This window comes from Salvia splendens, chromosome 6 (assembly GCF_004379255.2).
Source record: "Salvia splendens isolate huo1 chromosome 6, SspV2, whole genome shotgun sequence".
Classification (NCBI taxonomy): Eukaryota; Viridiplantae; Streptophyta; class Magnoliopsida; order Lamiales; family Lamiaceae; genus Salvia; species Salvia splendens.
The window spans coordinates 21,791,210-21,807,452 of record NC_056037.1 but is presented as its reverse complement, the minus strand read 5'-3'; the positions used below and the strand labels follow the sequence as shown (position 1 = coordinate 21,807,452).

At 35.3% G+C, this 16,243-nt stretch overlaps 1 long non-coding RNA gene across 8 annotated transcripts; it reads left to right on the top strand.

Annotated features, from left to right (window-relative positions):
- Positions 1-5,400: 5,400 nt before the first annotated feature.
- LOC121807664 lies at positions 5,401-15,283 on the top strand. Of its 8 annotated transcripts, XR_006051960.1 has the most exons (15): positions 5,401-5,570; positions 5,841-6,066; positions 6,211-6,776; positions 7,887-7,982; positions 8,257-8,352; positions 8,431-8,500; positions 8,757-8,820; positions 9,017-9,089; positions 9,316-9,367; positions 12,666-12,743; positions 12,873-13,030; positions 13,844-13,929; positions 14,043-14,134; positions 14,222-14,306; positions 14,821-15,283. It is a non-coding gene; the product is annotated as an uncharacterized LOC121807664 (long non-coding RNA). The 8 variants fall into 8 exon arrangements; XR_006051956.1 differs by lacking the exon at positions 6,211-6,776; XR_006051957.1 differs by lacking the exon at positions 6,211-6,776 and having other exon boundaries at positions 9,017-9,093.
- Positions 15,284-16,243: the final 960 nt, after the last annotated feature.

The following is a 16,243-nucleotide window of genomic DNA, read 5'->3' as shown; positions in this document are numbered from 1 at the left end:
GCTCACAGTGCAACAACTGCCCAACTGGATGTAGATCTCTCCTTTAGAAGTTGCATTGTTATCTAAGCCATTGTCCTTCTATATTAGAGGTCAATCCGACTTACAATGCATCTTCTCTTTGCCTTTTCACCAAATTTTTCTTGCCTTTCTTGCTTTCAGCAGGCATTGATGACAATTCAGCTCTTCCCTCTTTCCATTGCTAGTCTTCTGTTCGATTGAACTAAGACATAGGAAAGATACAACCTTAATGAATTCGTCAAGTATCATGTTATCTTCCTCCAATAGTAATAAAGTGAATATAATGCCAAAGGTTTCCAACTTTTCAGTAACAACCTTCATATAATCACTTCCTGTTACATTTGGCGATGAACTGAGTGTAGAAACTATTTGAGTAACTGAATCAGGAGATTCATCAAAACTTTCTATCTCTTTTGGATGTTCCAATAGAATCTGGACAACGTCCTCATTGGATATTCCTTTATCATCGGTATAAACCAAGACTTGTCTCACTACTTAAAAGAAAGTAGTTTGACCTTCTTCCTCAAAGAACTTATCGAGTACATGCATAAAATGCATTCTCAAACTTTCTTTGCATAATTTTGTCGAGGAAATGGAGGACATGAATTAGTGAGTACAAACTTTAAGTTTTCAGCAATGAGAGTCTTATCCATTTAATATTTCCAGTCTATATAATTTTGGCCTTCGAGTTTGACTTCTTTAAGGTTCGCAGACATTATTAAGAATTTGGCTGAGAAGAAATAAAAATATTTATCACATACTATGCTTAATACATAATCGCAAACAACCACAAAATAATTTATGTATCTCGCAACCGTGAAAACCAAAATAAGTACGCCTCTAGGGAGGTCATACAAATTCGGATTCCAACAATTTCCTGGTCACAATACAGACAGATGGTCCAGAGACCACTAAGGTGGCATGGCCGCCAAATATTGCCTAAGCATTTACCATAAATATTTGCATCTAGGAATTTCATTTCTGTTTTGATACTACTTCTAGGAAAGGTCGTACGCCACTAACAAAATTCCATAGCTATCTTATAAATATGCTTAAACATACGAACTTGCAATTTCGTAGGATTATGGTTCCCACTAGGGTGGGTCGCGATAATATTAGAAACAAGCTTCTAGTTTCAGCAACCTACTATCAAGAAGTCTAATCTTATGAACTTGCTATTTCGTAGGATTATTGCTCCCACTAAGGTGGGTCGCGATAATATTAGAAACTGCTTCATATATAGACCAATTTATGGAGACCATATACAACTCACTATTGTAATTATCCCTTAGTCATTTTAAACATGGTTTTTGCATAATTATCACACAAGCAGATAAGGCAGATAATCCACTTAAAACAGATTAACACCAAATAAATAGATAAGTCATTTACTTCATGGTAATTAATCACATTGGATAATTATTGAAAGTATTTAATAAATCTAGGGAGATTTAAATAAATAATTAATTCCTTATCTTATCTAAAATATGAATTTCAGATTTGATAAATTTATCTTGAGTAAGACTGATCTTGGATTATCATTATCAAAATCGTACTAGGATATTTCAGGATAGAAACAAATCTATCCAAATGTAGCACCCCGGAAAAATTTTGACTTTTTTTATTTGATGGCTTATTTTCGTTTTATTAATGTGGATGTTGTTTTGGAAATGCATTTTTGGAAATTGATTTCTATGAGGTTGTGTTAACAATGTGAAATTAATGGTTGAGAGTTATGTGGAATAATATGATATGTTTTCCAATGGGCGGGATTTAATTAAATAGGACCATGCATATTTGTGCCAGTTACCTTATTCAAATTATTTTCGGCATTTCTATTTATTGGAAGTAATATCTTCTTTCTTGGATTTATTTAATTATTTTGGGATACTTATCCAAATTAAATCCAAACCAAATGACCCCTAGATGGTACTACATGAAATTCGAACTCCGTTTTATTTTCCTTGGGAGTTTTCGAAAATCTCCTATAGGAGAAAGAATTATTTTCATTTGATTTAATTGGTGCTTTATTGACTCCCTTCCTTTGAATTTAATCCAATTAAATCATGTTATAATTTATTTCTTCACCTAAAATAAATAGAGAGTTGGGATATTTCCTTGGTTAGCAATTTTCGGCCCCTCCACTAAATTTTGGAGGATATTTTATTTGTTTCCTAATTTGTGGAATCCCTTTTTATTCAAATAAATTCCTATGTCTAATTAATTGGGGATGCGAATATTTTTCTTCTACTTTTCTTCCATATCACACGCCCCCTATGCAATATTTTCCTTGTGGGAATTTAATTAATTGTTGCCTATTTTATGGGAGCCTTTTTCCTATAAATAAATTACCTAATTTAAATCCTATTCTTTTAATTGGGGATTTAAATAATTTCCTTGTGCAATTACCCAAGAATTTTCGCCCCCTCCTTTATTTCCTACTTGGAGATTTAATTTAATTGTTCCCTTGTATTCATTATTTTTATTTCCTATGTTATGAATTTATTCTCCAAGTAAATACCAAGTAAATTCTTTGTTGTGCACTACATGGAATTTTCGAAAATTCCACTCTCCCACAATCCTATTTTATTCTTTTAAATTGTGGGATTTTTATTCATTAGCCTATATTTTATTTCCCCCACAATTTCTTTATTTAATTTACCTATGAATTAAACCTAACAAATAAATAGCAAATAATCAAACCCTAGCCCCCATTCACCTCAAAAATTTCGCCCCCTCTCTTCTCTCCCTCTCCCACACGTTTTTCACCTTCCACTCTCCCATCTCCAAAAATCCTCCATCCAACTCTTGTTCTTACAATCCTTTGAAGTTATTTTCAAGAGTCTCCGACGAATCGCTTCGTTCATCGTTTCGACCGATTCGTTTTGTGTCAAAGAAGGTATATTGCTCACTTTCTATCACCCTACCCGTTTTGACCATGTTCTTGAGTCCTACATGCATGTAGAGGGTGTAGGTTTGATAGATCGCAAATTTTAACGGGAGGGAAAGTGTGTTTCGTAAGAACTTGTTTGATTTTTCGCGGTTGATTGAAATCATGTGTGTTGGATTGAAATATTTGGTGAATAATATCAGTCATGTGCAAATATGTGTATGAGGAACGTGTAAGCATGGAAAAAAAAACGGTGTCTGTTTTGTGGAAGTTTTAAAAACCCTATTTTCGAACTTGAACCAGAAATCTGTGATGCACGACCAGTGACTTATGATCTGTATTTGACCCATCAAACAAACGAATTTTGCTATGAAATTTTTACTGAGTAAACTTCAAGGTGTTTTCTGTGTCTCGTGTGAATTTCAGCCCGTTTTATCGAAAAATGAATTTTTAATAAATTTTTGAAGTTGACTGCGCAAATCTGCCAGAAACTCGTGTTCTCGCCAAGAATGTTTCGTTTTCTGTTTGACTGACCAAATGACCTCCGATTGATGTGATTCTTGAACTAGATGAAAATTTGAAGTGTCTTCTGAGTCGTGTTAAATTTTCAGCCTTTTTGGGAATTGGATGAATTTATGGTAAATTTTTCAAATGAACTGCACAGTGGTGTCAGAAATTATATGTTCCGACCAGAGAGTTTAATATGTGATATGACTGACTAAATTACGTGATTTCGGTGTGAACATTTTCATGGATGAACTTGAATGTGTCCTCTGTATTGTGACCAAAATTTAGCTTCATATGAGGTCGGGTGAATTTATAGTGATTTTTACAAAACGGTCGCGCAGTTCTGCCAGTTTTCTGCCTTGTTAGTTTCAAGTTTAAAAGTATTATATGATGCATGTATGTCCAAGGAACGTGTTTAAATGTTGAAATCACTTGTGATAAGTTGGAATGTGTTACGTGTGTCTTTACACCTTTGTGACGTATGTTGGGTTGGGGAATTTGAGAAAACGATGAGAGAGAAAACGATAGGACATGCATAGTAAAATGTTGTTGTGGAAGGCTGACTTGTGTTGTCGTTGACAAGGGTGTTGTGTACTCGTGAACTCGAGGATCGAGAGTTGCTATAAGTTGGGTTGTGAATTTGCTAAGCGATCGAGGTGGGCTTTCTTTTCAAACCTTTTTACTTTTCCGAAAAATATTATGTGGCGATATAAGGGTGGTTTAACTGTTATGTCATGCCATGTTGTTTTTATTATGAGATTGTGTGCCTGATGCCTAGTTCGTTTGAGCTTGCTCCGTTAGGCTATAGGGCTATATTGAGATTGTGCTTGATGCCTAGTTTGTGAGTTCGCTCCATTAGGCTATAGGGCTATGATAAACGAATTCGGGTCTGAGTAGGGCCGCAAACCCTATCAGGCTGTGTACACAGAGGGGATCGTGAGCCGTCCTTGCTAGTAGGCCGGTCTCGTGGGCGAATAGTGTGGCCACACTTTCGTCGCACTATGGTAAGAGGATGTGAATGATTGGTTGTTGAGAAAGTGGGGAGATTGTTTTGCCTGGCTAGGCTATGAAATTGTTTTTGTGATACTCGATGATATTTCTTTTCTAAAATGTTAAAACTCGAGATCACTGGTATGGATGACATAACTTATTAAAATGTTTTCGGCATGAGCCCATTGAGTACAACAAGTACTCAGCCCTGCATATTATTTTTTCTTACGTGCAGGTTGAGAGGGATGTTGCGGTGGATGTTGAGCTGGTTAAAGACCCTAGGATACGTTGTGTCGTCATACATAGGCGTGATCCTTGACTCTCCCTGAACCTTATTTATCCGCTGCTATGTTTTAAATTATGTCTTAAGACCTTAATCTTTTCGTGTTGTGTTTGAACATGTATGGTGGTGTTAGGTTTAAACGAGTGTTTACGTTGTCTTTCTGAAAATGGTGTTTTCCGAGATTTAAGTTAAATGTTCGTTTTACCTTAGTTTTTATATATATAGTTGTACCTCTTAAGTCAAATTTTTCCGGTGCCCTTTCTAAAAGTATGTTTCTTTACGTCTTTAAAAAAAAATGACCTTAAACTTCTTCAAACTAAGTTGTTTTCTTTCTTTAAGTCTTAAGCTGTTCTTTTAAACTGTTGTCCATGCATGTCGGTCACGATCGCCGCGTTTGTGATACCCCTGGTATGGGCGGTCGTGACACCAAATCCATAAGATAAAATCCAATCACTCTAATTGACCCCAAATTATTTAAAAGTAACCCACTTAAAATCAGCCCACCATTTACTAAATCAATCTTGACCAAAAAGTTAATCAATCCTTTCTAACCCATTAATCAATCTAGACCAAAGAATTAATCAATCACCCAATTTAAAGAATTATTTAAATATAGCCCACTATAATCAGCCCTAATTTTTTCTAATTCATTCGGGCCATCATGGTATTAATCCCAGCCCAAAGAATTTTCCTTTCTAATTAAATTAAAAATTTTGGTCGATTGATTCCTCCCAAATTTTAATTGCCGTTGGAAAAAGCATCACATTCATTGACCGCCTCTCGTCTCTTCTGAGTCGCCTCGAATTCTCCGGCTGCGACGACGCCGCCGATGCCGGCTGCTCATCGTGGCTTCAGGCGCCGCCGACGTGGAAGCAATCTCCGGTAACCTTTTCTCTCTCCGAATTTGCTTTCAGTTGTATGTTTATTTAGTTTTGTGTAAATGGTGTTCGAAATGGGTTTGCGAAACTGGTTTAGTTGGGGGCGAACTTGTAGTTTGTGATAATGCGTGCAAATTAAGCTAGAAAAAGGTGTGTTATGGAGTTTTAATTTGTAAAAATTTCTTTGCGTAGTCTTTTTTCCCCTTGTTTGTTTGTATTTTTCTGCTATTTTGTGTTCCTTTTTGGTAATTTCACTGTCTTTGTTGTATGTCAGTGTTTATTTAATCGATGAGGCGGAATTCACGTCACCATCGACCTCCTCACTGACTCGCCGTCTGATTTCGTTGACACCGATTCTCGCCGATCGGTGAGAGGCGCTCCAGGATCCACTGGGCAGTCGCTGCCGTCGGAGTCTCACTTCGGTCGGTGTCATACTCCAGCCATCTCGGCTGCATCGTCACTGTCAATTTCGTCGGACTGCTGTGGACTTCGCGGCTTAGGTAAGTTTCCACTAATTTTCCACTTTACAAATTTTACCTTCCTGTTTGGCTAGATATGTTAGGGATATAGATTTGGGTTCATGAGATTGGGTTCTCTTCTTGAGCAAGTGGTGGATATGACTTTGGAGTTTATGGTGGAGCTAGGGCAAGTGGTGGATATGACTTTAGCCCTGGTGCTAGTTATGGTGGAGCAGGATGGGGAATTAACGGAGCCAGAGCAGGTTATAGTGGCAGTTGTCGATACCATCCTTATTCAAGATAGATTTCTTTTAAGCATCTTGAAGGAGTTCTCACATTTCTCTTGGCTATTGCTTCTCGCCACTCGGAGTTGACTAGATTTTCAATGTACTAGCAAGGAGATGATCTGTAGAAGACTGGAGAACCTTAGTATTTTGTTGTTTCTTATTCGCTGAATTCTAAGTTTTAAGAATCTCATTGAGACACTGTTAAGCTTTCTAATCTAGACATCTTATCCTCTATGAAATGTATTTTGTTCTATTTTTAGTTAGAATGGCCTTTTGCCTTTTTAGGTTCTACCTGCTAGAAGCTAATGTTTATCTAGAATTGAGTATACATGCTCAAGTGATCTGTGAGATGATGCCTCACCAGACATAGCGCCTCTAGCTGTTTTTGAATCTGTGATTTGTGTCCAAGCTTTCTTGTGTGTTCTTTGGAAGTTCTGGCTGGATGTATTAAAGCCTCTAGTTCAGGTAGAATCTCTTTAATGTTTCAGTTACATTGATTTTAGGTGAGTGTTGATAGAGAAAGCTATGAAATACACACCTAGTAGTTTCGGTAGCAAACTTATCTAATTTTCAGGGATTAATCCATTGACTTAGTATGTTAAATGCTCATTCTAACTATAGGTATAACGATATCTCATGACACTGTATTTGCATTCCAAATGCATATTTGTTGCTTTTTCATTGCATGAGACCTGGGAATTTTGCTGCTAATTTTGATTTGTTGTCATTTGTAATGACTGCTGAGATTATAACTTTTACAGATATCTGAGTATATTAAGAAATATGTTATGGTTTCAATCTTTTTGTCAAGTATGTTCCAAAGTTAATATATTGTGTTGTCTTGCATGGTCTAAACTCTAAACCATAATTTTTTCGTTTGTTTTTTATGAGCTTTTGGTACATCTGACTTGTTGACTAGAGTTTATATTTATAATGTGCTTGAAATGTTGATGCTGTTGTCAAGATGATAGAATTAGTCTTATATATTGGAGACAAGAGATGCTGCAATAGTTATTCATATTCAGCCTCAAGTGTGTTAGTTGATTCGTTTATTGGCTGTAATGGTCTTATTATGACCTTGGTTTGCTCCCAATTGCTTTATTAACTGTTCTGCTCTTTCATTTGATTGTGTCTAAATGAAAACCGGATGTCTACTTAATTGTCTTACTAGTGTAGTGTAGGTTTGATTACGTTTTGCTAATTTATTTACTTTGTACCAATCTTATCAGTCTTATCCCAGTTAAGATGACCGTTTTCATTTTCCGCACATGTTTTGTAAAAATCATAATAAATAGTTAAAGTGAGGGGAAAGTAATTAAGAGAGAGAATAATATGGAAGAGACTCAGTTCCTCATTTGGTTTTTGTCATTGCAAAGAGATACAAATGAGTTTAAGCTACTTGTCGATGTGTGATGGTTAGTTATTTGTTTTATTTGACGTTTTATGTCTCAAGAGTAAACGGAAATTGGTATGCTATACTATACACATCAATTCTTTTGATTCATCAATTGTTATAATCTTTTCTCAAGGATATCGTGCATTTTTTTTTCTTACCCTACAAATGTGCTCCTTCAGAGGGAAGCTTTAACAGCAATCTTTCTACTCCCTCATGGAGAGTTTGTATCTGGCTGGTGCTCGTCAAACGTCTTACGATGAGGATGCACCATTAGAGTATGTATTATCTACATCATCTCAAGAATTCTTATTTCACCAAATTAGTCAGTTACAACTATTGCGTGGATCTTAAACACCTTAAGTCATCAATGTATATCGACACATAAATTTGAATTCGCCCTTGCAGTGTACCTCGTTCATCTTATGATCATACGAGAACGTCTTTGTTGATTAAAGTTATTGCAAACCTTCATTGCTTTGTTCCGTTTCAATCGGGGTATGCTGCTTGATAGTAATATTTAACAACTAATAACATTTGTTTCAATCCCAGATGAGAAGGATCTGTTTCTCAACATGTTCATTCGGTTCATAGAGGACTATTAGAAACTGTCAGATGACAAAGTGTCCACAGTTAGCAAGAACTTATGTATGCATGCATCTAACTCTTCCCTTGGTTAATGAAGTAGTAGTACATATCTATATTCTAATACTCTGTTGCATGTAGGTTCACTGTTAAGTCATGCAGAGTCTTTAGTTCCAGGATTTTTGAATGAAGATGATGTACAACTGCCTAGGTAATTTGAATATATGCCTTCCTTCCATGCTGAAATCGGGTATAAATTATTTCTTCATGTCCTATCTTTCTTATTTTGCAATTTAGATAATGAAACATTCTAGCAGATGGTCACAATGCTGCTGCTTCTTATAGCTGCACTTTTTTTTTCTTTAATAAACTTGCTTCACTCACCACAATTATTCATTATGCGCAGGAGTGCATTCTGTACTTAATGTAATTTTAAGGCTATCTGAGATTGACAATCTTCTTTGTAGGTTATTTGTAAGTCAGTTTGAGTGCCGAATCGTTCGTGCTGCATCGGAAAATCATTTAGTCCATGTAAAACCTCTCTGGCTTAACCTATGGATATCATTCATCTTTTCCATAAAATGTTAAGTGCATCTGTTTTTGGGGTCCTAATAGAAATGATCGTTACCTTAGTATATATATATATATATATATATATATATATATTATCATAATCATATCTGTTTTCTTTTTATAAGATTTTAATGAAGTTTGTTTCTTCTTGCAGGAGCTTGGGAAGAGGTTGACTGCAGGAGCAACTAGCTTCCTATATTGGACTCCCGGCCCTGATGAAAAAAAGAGTAGGTACATTTTTTTGTAAGAAATCAACTTATGTTGTGATGTAGTACTTATTTTTTCTAGTGATGATAAAAGAAAACGAAAGAAATTCTCTTTTTTCTGTGATATAAAACGTTTCCTTCCTTTCGCATATGATTTGAAAATCATGTTAATAAAAACCACATTTAAATAACACTTAATTTGCTCGGGGTCTTACATGATATGCAAATGATTCACACTATTTTGTAGGGAATAAGCTTCATAAAAAGGAATTTTAATGCCAGAAAAGGAAGGTAGGAAGGTAAGACCGATCTTGTAAAGATGGCAGTATATATTTAAAGAAAACAATTTAATCGATCAATGAAAATTGAATGTTGGAAAGTTTCGAAGATGATCTAAATTGACAGAGTATTATGTTTTTTATTCTGATAATGATACACTGGTAGAGGTTTGCTTTCTGCATTTTGGTATGTGAGAAGGTACCGGGTTTCCAGCAGGTAGGACATCCGAACTTTTATTGTAGTCGTCAAATCTTGGTCTTTGCAGATTCTGGTAACACTTCTTCTCATCTTTTTCGGGTGTCATTCAAACCCGTATATACTCAACTTGTGATGTTTCCTACTTATACATGGGTGCCTAACTGCTATTTATTCTCATTCATGCCTGATATGTTGATTTTATAGAGAATTTAAATGTTTTTTTGTAATTGACATGTTATGTGATTAAGAGTAAATTTCCGAGAGGTTGTCTGCCATGGCTCTCTAATATGTGCATCTCCCTAGTTTTTAATGATTTCATACACATCACCAATTGATAAACAACGGATATTAGCTTCATAAATATCCAAAAATTGCCCTAGTACTATGCTACTTGCTATTTGTGTATGCATGCAAGATCTTCTCTATATTGATTGTCACTACTTTCACCACTTTTTTATGGGTTATTAGTGTAGGCTTCATTTCTCTCAAGGGTTGGTCTGTAAACTTGTTGCTTACTAACTTCTGGAGAACTAGGTTTCCCGTGCTTCAGATAAAGTGACAAGAGTGTTCTTTGGTGCCCGATTTCTTGAGCTAAGGAGAGAGAACTATTCCGGTTTTGAAAAATTAATTGAAAAAGCCATAGGGCCGATCGACTGAATGAGAGCTTTATGAGTTGCAATCTTGTTGACATTGGTGCATAAAAATGATTTAGGCAATAGGACAAAAAGCCTCATATCCAAATTATCACATGCCTAACCCTACATAAACCCCTAGTGAGCCAGTTTGAGCCGCAAAAGCCTAATTTCTTTGTTGAAAATTTTGAAGTACTATATTAGCCTGCTTATTATATCCATTTTTTGGCCTATATTTTCTACCCTAGTCACTAAAAATAAAATGCTAGCACATTCTCTGGAGGGTATTTATGGTGGCAAGAAAAAGATGGAAATCCTGGAAAATTCTTGGGAGGGTATTTATGGTGGCAAGAAAAAGATGGAAGTCCTGGAACATTCATCAGGTGGTATTCATTTATACTGAGATACAAAGTGAAAAGTTGTGTCTTCAAGCAAAAATAAAATAAAAAGGCAGCCTTTAATGTGTAAAAAAAATCCAAGGCTAGAAAAAAAAGGCAGCCTTTCATGTGTAAAAAAAAGCCAAGGCTAGTAAAAAAAATAAAAATAAAAGGCAGCCTATGATGTGTAAAAAAAAGCCAAAGGCTAGAAAAAAAAGTGAAAAATAGAAATCTGCTCAAAAGAATAAGATGACTTTGTTTAGATGGTAGAAAAATTCAAGTTTGGGGTGTTGAGCTGTCAGAATTTTGCACGCATTGAGTGAGATGTGAAGGATGTTGTGAAGGATGCTATGATGGATGTGCTAGTATTTTAAGAATGTGATAAGCTACTTAACCAAATATGATCACACCTTTACCAAAAGCCCCATTACATCCAAATGAATAAGACCTTTTGATTTATGCATCATATTGACTTGTGAGCGATAAATTTTGCTTGAGTTTGGGAGAAAGATCTTATGTGCTTAAAATAAAGAATAGCCGGAAGAAACTCTCTTTATGAATTAGTGACGATGGTTTGAGACTCCCAATACATAAATCGAACTTACATTGAAGCATTGGGATGCCTAACTCTTAGGGAATTAGTTCGTGTACAATTCTTGTTCTAAAGTCTTACCCGCGAGTGAATTCGGGGTCAACCTAATTTCTCTAAATGATTTGTGTGATTTGACGTGACTTGAAGTAGAGGATTATCTAATGTCTTGTGAATGTGCTTATTTGTCTAACTTGACTTGAAGTAGAGCAAGACTTATGTTTGGGGGTATTTGATGTGTGTGGGTAATTGTTTAACTTGATATTATACAATGGATGGAATGGAGGGTAGCGCACTACTGCTCCAGTTCAGTTTTGACCATCTCACTATTTATTCCAGTGAGTTGAAGGGTATAAAGCTGCAACCAATATTTACTTCAATAGTCAAACATTTATTTTTATAAACCTAACTTTAGTTCAATATTTAGTGTGTCATTTCATACTAAAGCCATCAATGGAGAACTATTGCAAAATCTTTCTGATGCTCTAAACTTGTCGGTACCTGATAAAATTGTGGTTGTACTTGCGTTGTCTAATTCTGAATAACACGATATATATTCACTATGCCTGGATGTGTGGTTAGTTATTTTCTTCTTTGTACATACATTTAGATATAATTTTTTGTTTAGTTGTAGGAAGTGGAATACATACAACAGTTTATAATTTTTATCTCTTTGGGATTCTTCTACATGCTGCACTAAACCTGTAACCCTTTTCTTGGTTGTATGCAGGAAAGACTTTGTGTTTGAGTTTAGGGTTGTTTGAGTCAGATCACAGAGCAATCATGCTGCATTTGAGGCTACTGAGATAATTCAGCATATTCTAGTGTTACTCGTAGTCGATTTGAAGGCCTCTCTAAGCATTTAGATTCATTCTTGCATAAATAGACTAGAAAGTACTTAGTCGATCTAAAGGTCGAGGGTGGTAGGGGGCGACTGAGTTCTTAACATAAAAGAAACCAGTGGAAAGGATGGAAAACTGAAGATCCTGTTGCATAAATAGACTAGAAAGTACTTAGTCGATCTAAAGGTCGAGGGTGGTAGGGGGCGACTGTCGAGGGTGGTAGGGGGCGACTGAGTTCTTAACATAAAAGAAACCAGTGGAAAGGATGGAAAACTGAAGGCACAAGTCTATTTATTGATTTTTGAGCTTGCTTTGCTTGATCATTTGCTTCTTGGTTGTTGCACCTATATTTTTCTGCTTATTTAATTCATTCGTTGCTTGCATTTTGCAGATTTATAATTAATCTGTTAAATATATTATATTTTTGTGAGTTATACTGTGGCTGACGTTTTTATTCTTTTTCTAATCCACTGTTTGCTGTCTTGCTACTCTATAAATAATACATACATAGTATCCTATTTTTCTTTATCTCATATGCCTGTACAAATATGTGCTATATTAGTGTTTCTTTGATATATAAATCCCCATTGATTGTCAAATCTTGGCATCTTAATATATGCTTTTACAGGCTCTTTCCCAAGTACTTACTAGACACATTTGCTTTTTTACTTTCGCATTAGGTTTGCTGAACTTGCATCTAAAAAAGAAATCATGGGCCATGGAAGCTGGTTGAGCACTCAATTGAGTCTATAACAAATGTATATAGTATTTACCGTACAATAAGCATTGCAATATCTACACTTTGAGAAGATTTTGCCTTTTATACATATGCAGTTTTCAATTTCTCATTTTGCCCTACTGTTAACATGAGCATTTGTTTTGTATAGGTTCTTGCATTGCTGAAAAAATGTTTGGTATAGATTCAAGAGAGTTAAATGCTCCCACCGAGGCAAGTTACCCGAAGGGACTGGAACATAATACAAAGCGCTTGGCAGATGTCGTCTCAGATGCTTCAAATTTTCGGTCATTCATTATGATAAACTTTGTAAGCTTTCCTTCAGTACAACTAATTTTAAAATCTTATATAGTGCTATAGATTTCATGGTAAGGTTTCTTTGCTTTTCATGATTGAAGGTCGACAAGACTCAAAGCATGACATCTGCGTGTCTTAGAAAATGTATTTGCTTATGTGAACACACTAATGATGTGCTTGAGAGATTTTGAGATCAAATTGCTGGTTTTAACTAATGGATGCTAATTTTATGAAAGTTACTTTCAAATGAAAAGGTGAGAGTTTGAGCACCTGCAATAACTTAGACTTGATGATCTTATCTTAAATGTTTGTACTATATAGTCTGGGGACAATCTTATTTGTATTTTGCATGTTATTTGCAAGTATAGTGTGTGCCTGTGGATCTAGTGGCAAATTTCTGAACTTAAACCTAACCAACTAATTTTTTTTGCTGGTATTTTGTGAAATGGAATAAAGAGGGCTTCCCAAACTGTAGTTGCTATGTTCACAAGTCACTTAGCACATAGAATGAGTTCGTAAGTTTACCAGCATATTTTTTTTGCCATCTTGATCGTCTAATTGAAAAACTACCATGAACTGTTCAAGTGACTTCATTTCCTCATTTGGTTTTTGTCATTGCAAAGAGATACAAATGATTAGTAAGAAGAGTTTAAGCTATTTGTCAATGTATGATGGTTAGTATTTGTTTTATTTGCAAGAGTAAATGGAAATTGATATGCTATACTGCACACATCAATTCAATTCTTTTGATTCATCAATTGTTATAATCTTTTCTCAAGGAAATCGTGCATTTTTTTTTCTGACCCTACAAATGTGTTCCTTCAGAGGGAAGCTTTAGCAGCAATCTTTATACTTGTATCTGGCTGGTGATCGTCTAACGTTCTAGTTTGTGAAGAGGATGCACCATTAGAGTATGTATTATCTACATCATCTCAATAATTCTTATTTCACCAAATTAGTCAGTTACAACTATTGCATGGTGTCAATGTATATGGACACATAAATTTGAATTCACCCCTTGCAGTGTACCTCGTTCATCTTATGCTCATCAGAAAACGTCTTTGTTGATTAAAGTGATTGCAAACCTTCATTGCTTTGTTCTTGATGTATACCAGGGTAAATGATTTAGTAATTTTTGGTTTCAATTAGGGTATGCTGCTGATAGTAATATTTAACAACTAATAACATTTGTTTCAATCTCAGATGAGAAAGATCTGTTTCTCAACATGTTCATTCGGTTAATAGAGAAGGACTATCAGAAACTGTCAGCATTTTGGTGTGCGAGAAGGTACTAGGTTTCCCAGCAGGTGGGAAATCCGAACTTTTATTACAGTCGTCAAATCATGGGTCTTGTGAATGTGCTTATTTGTCTAACTTGCTTGAGGGCGAGCAAGACTTCTGTTTGGGGGTATTTGACGTGTGTGGGTAATTTAACTGGTTATTATACAATGGATGGAATGGAGGGTAGCGTACTACTGCCCCAGTTCAATTTTGACCACTTCACTATTTATTCCAGCGAGTTGAAGGGTATAAAGCTGCGACCAATATTTGCTTCAATATTCAAACATTTTTTTAATAAACTAACTTTAGTTCGATATTTAGTGTGTCATTTCATACTTAAGCCATCAATGAAGAACTACTGCAAAATCTTTCTGATGCTCTACATTTGTCGGTACCCGATAAAATTGGGGTTCGATCTTTGTCTAGGATGTGGAATACACACAACAGTTTGTTATTTTATCTCCTTGGAATTCTTCTACATGTTGCACTAAACCTGTAACCCTTTTCTTGGTTGTATGCAGGAAAGACTTTGTGTTTGAGGCAGATTACAGAGCAATCATACTGCGTTTGAGGCTACTGAGATAATTCAGCCATATTCTAGTGTTACTCGTAGTTGATTTGAAGGCCTCTCTAAGCATTTAGATTCATTCTTGCAAATGTTATCTCTTGTGCTGCTAAGTTGTTTTCTGTGATTGTTCCTAGTGCATAAATAGACTAGATAGTACTTAGTCGATCTGAAGGTCGAGGGTAGTAGGGGCCGACTGAGTTCTTAACTTAAAAGAAGCGTGGGGAAGGGTCGAAAAATGAAGGCACAAGTCTATTTATTGATTTTTGAGCTTGCTTTGCTTGATCTTCTGTTTCTTGGTTGGTGTGCTTATATTTTTCTACTTATTTAATTCATTCTTTGCTGCATTTTGCAGCTTTATAATTAATCTGTAATATATATATATATATATACATATATAATATTATATTTTTGTGTGTGTTATACGACGTTTTTCTACTTTTTCTAATCCACTATTCTCTTCTTTGTACATACATATAGATATAATTTTTGTTTAGTTGTAGGAAGTGGAATACATACAACAGTTTATAATTTTTGTGTCCTTGGAATTCTTCTACATGTTGCACTACTAAACCTGTAACCCTTTTCTTGGCTGTATGCAGGAAAGAATTTCTGTGACTTAGATTACTGAGTTGTGTGCCAATTCTGTTACGTTTGAGGCTTCTGATGTAATTTAGCATATTCTCGTGTCACTCTTAGTCGATTTGAAGGCCTCTCTAAGCATTTGGATTCATTCTATTTGAAGGCCTCTCTAAGCATTTAGATTCATTCTTTCCAATGTTATCTCTTGTGCAACTAAGGTGTTTTCTATGATAGTTCCTAGTGCATAAATAGAGTAGAATATACTTAGTCGATCTGAAGGTCGGGGGTGGTAGGTGGCAACTGAGTTTTTAACTTATAAGAAATGGGGAAGGTGTGGAAAATAGAAGGCACAAGTCTATTTATTGGTTTTTGAGCTTGCTTTGCTTGGTCTTCTGCTTCCTGGTTGTTGCGCCTATATTTTTCTACTTATTTTATTCATTCTTTGCTGTCTTTTGCAGCTATATAATTAAACTATTTATATATTAAATTTTTGTTTGTTATACTGTGCTTGACGTTTTTCATCTTTTTCTAATCCAATTTTTGCTACCTTGCAGCATAATTAATTAATACATGCATAGTATCCTATTTTTTCTTGTCTCCATGCCGTGTACAAATATGTGCAATATTAGTGTTTCTTAGATATGTAAACCCCATCGATTGTCAAATCTTGGCTTCTTAATATATCTGTTAAACGCTTTTACAGGCTCTTTCCCAAGTAAAGTTACTTACTAGACACATTTCCTTTTTACTTTGGCATTCAGTTTGCTGTATTGCATCTAAAAAAGAAATCATGGGCC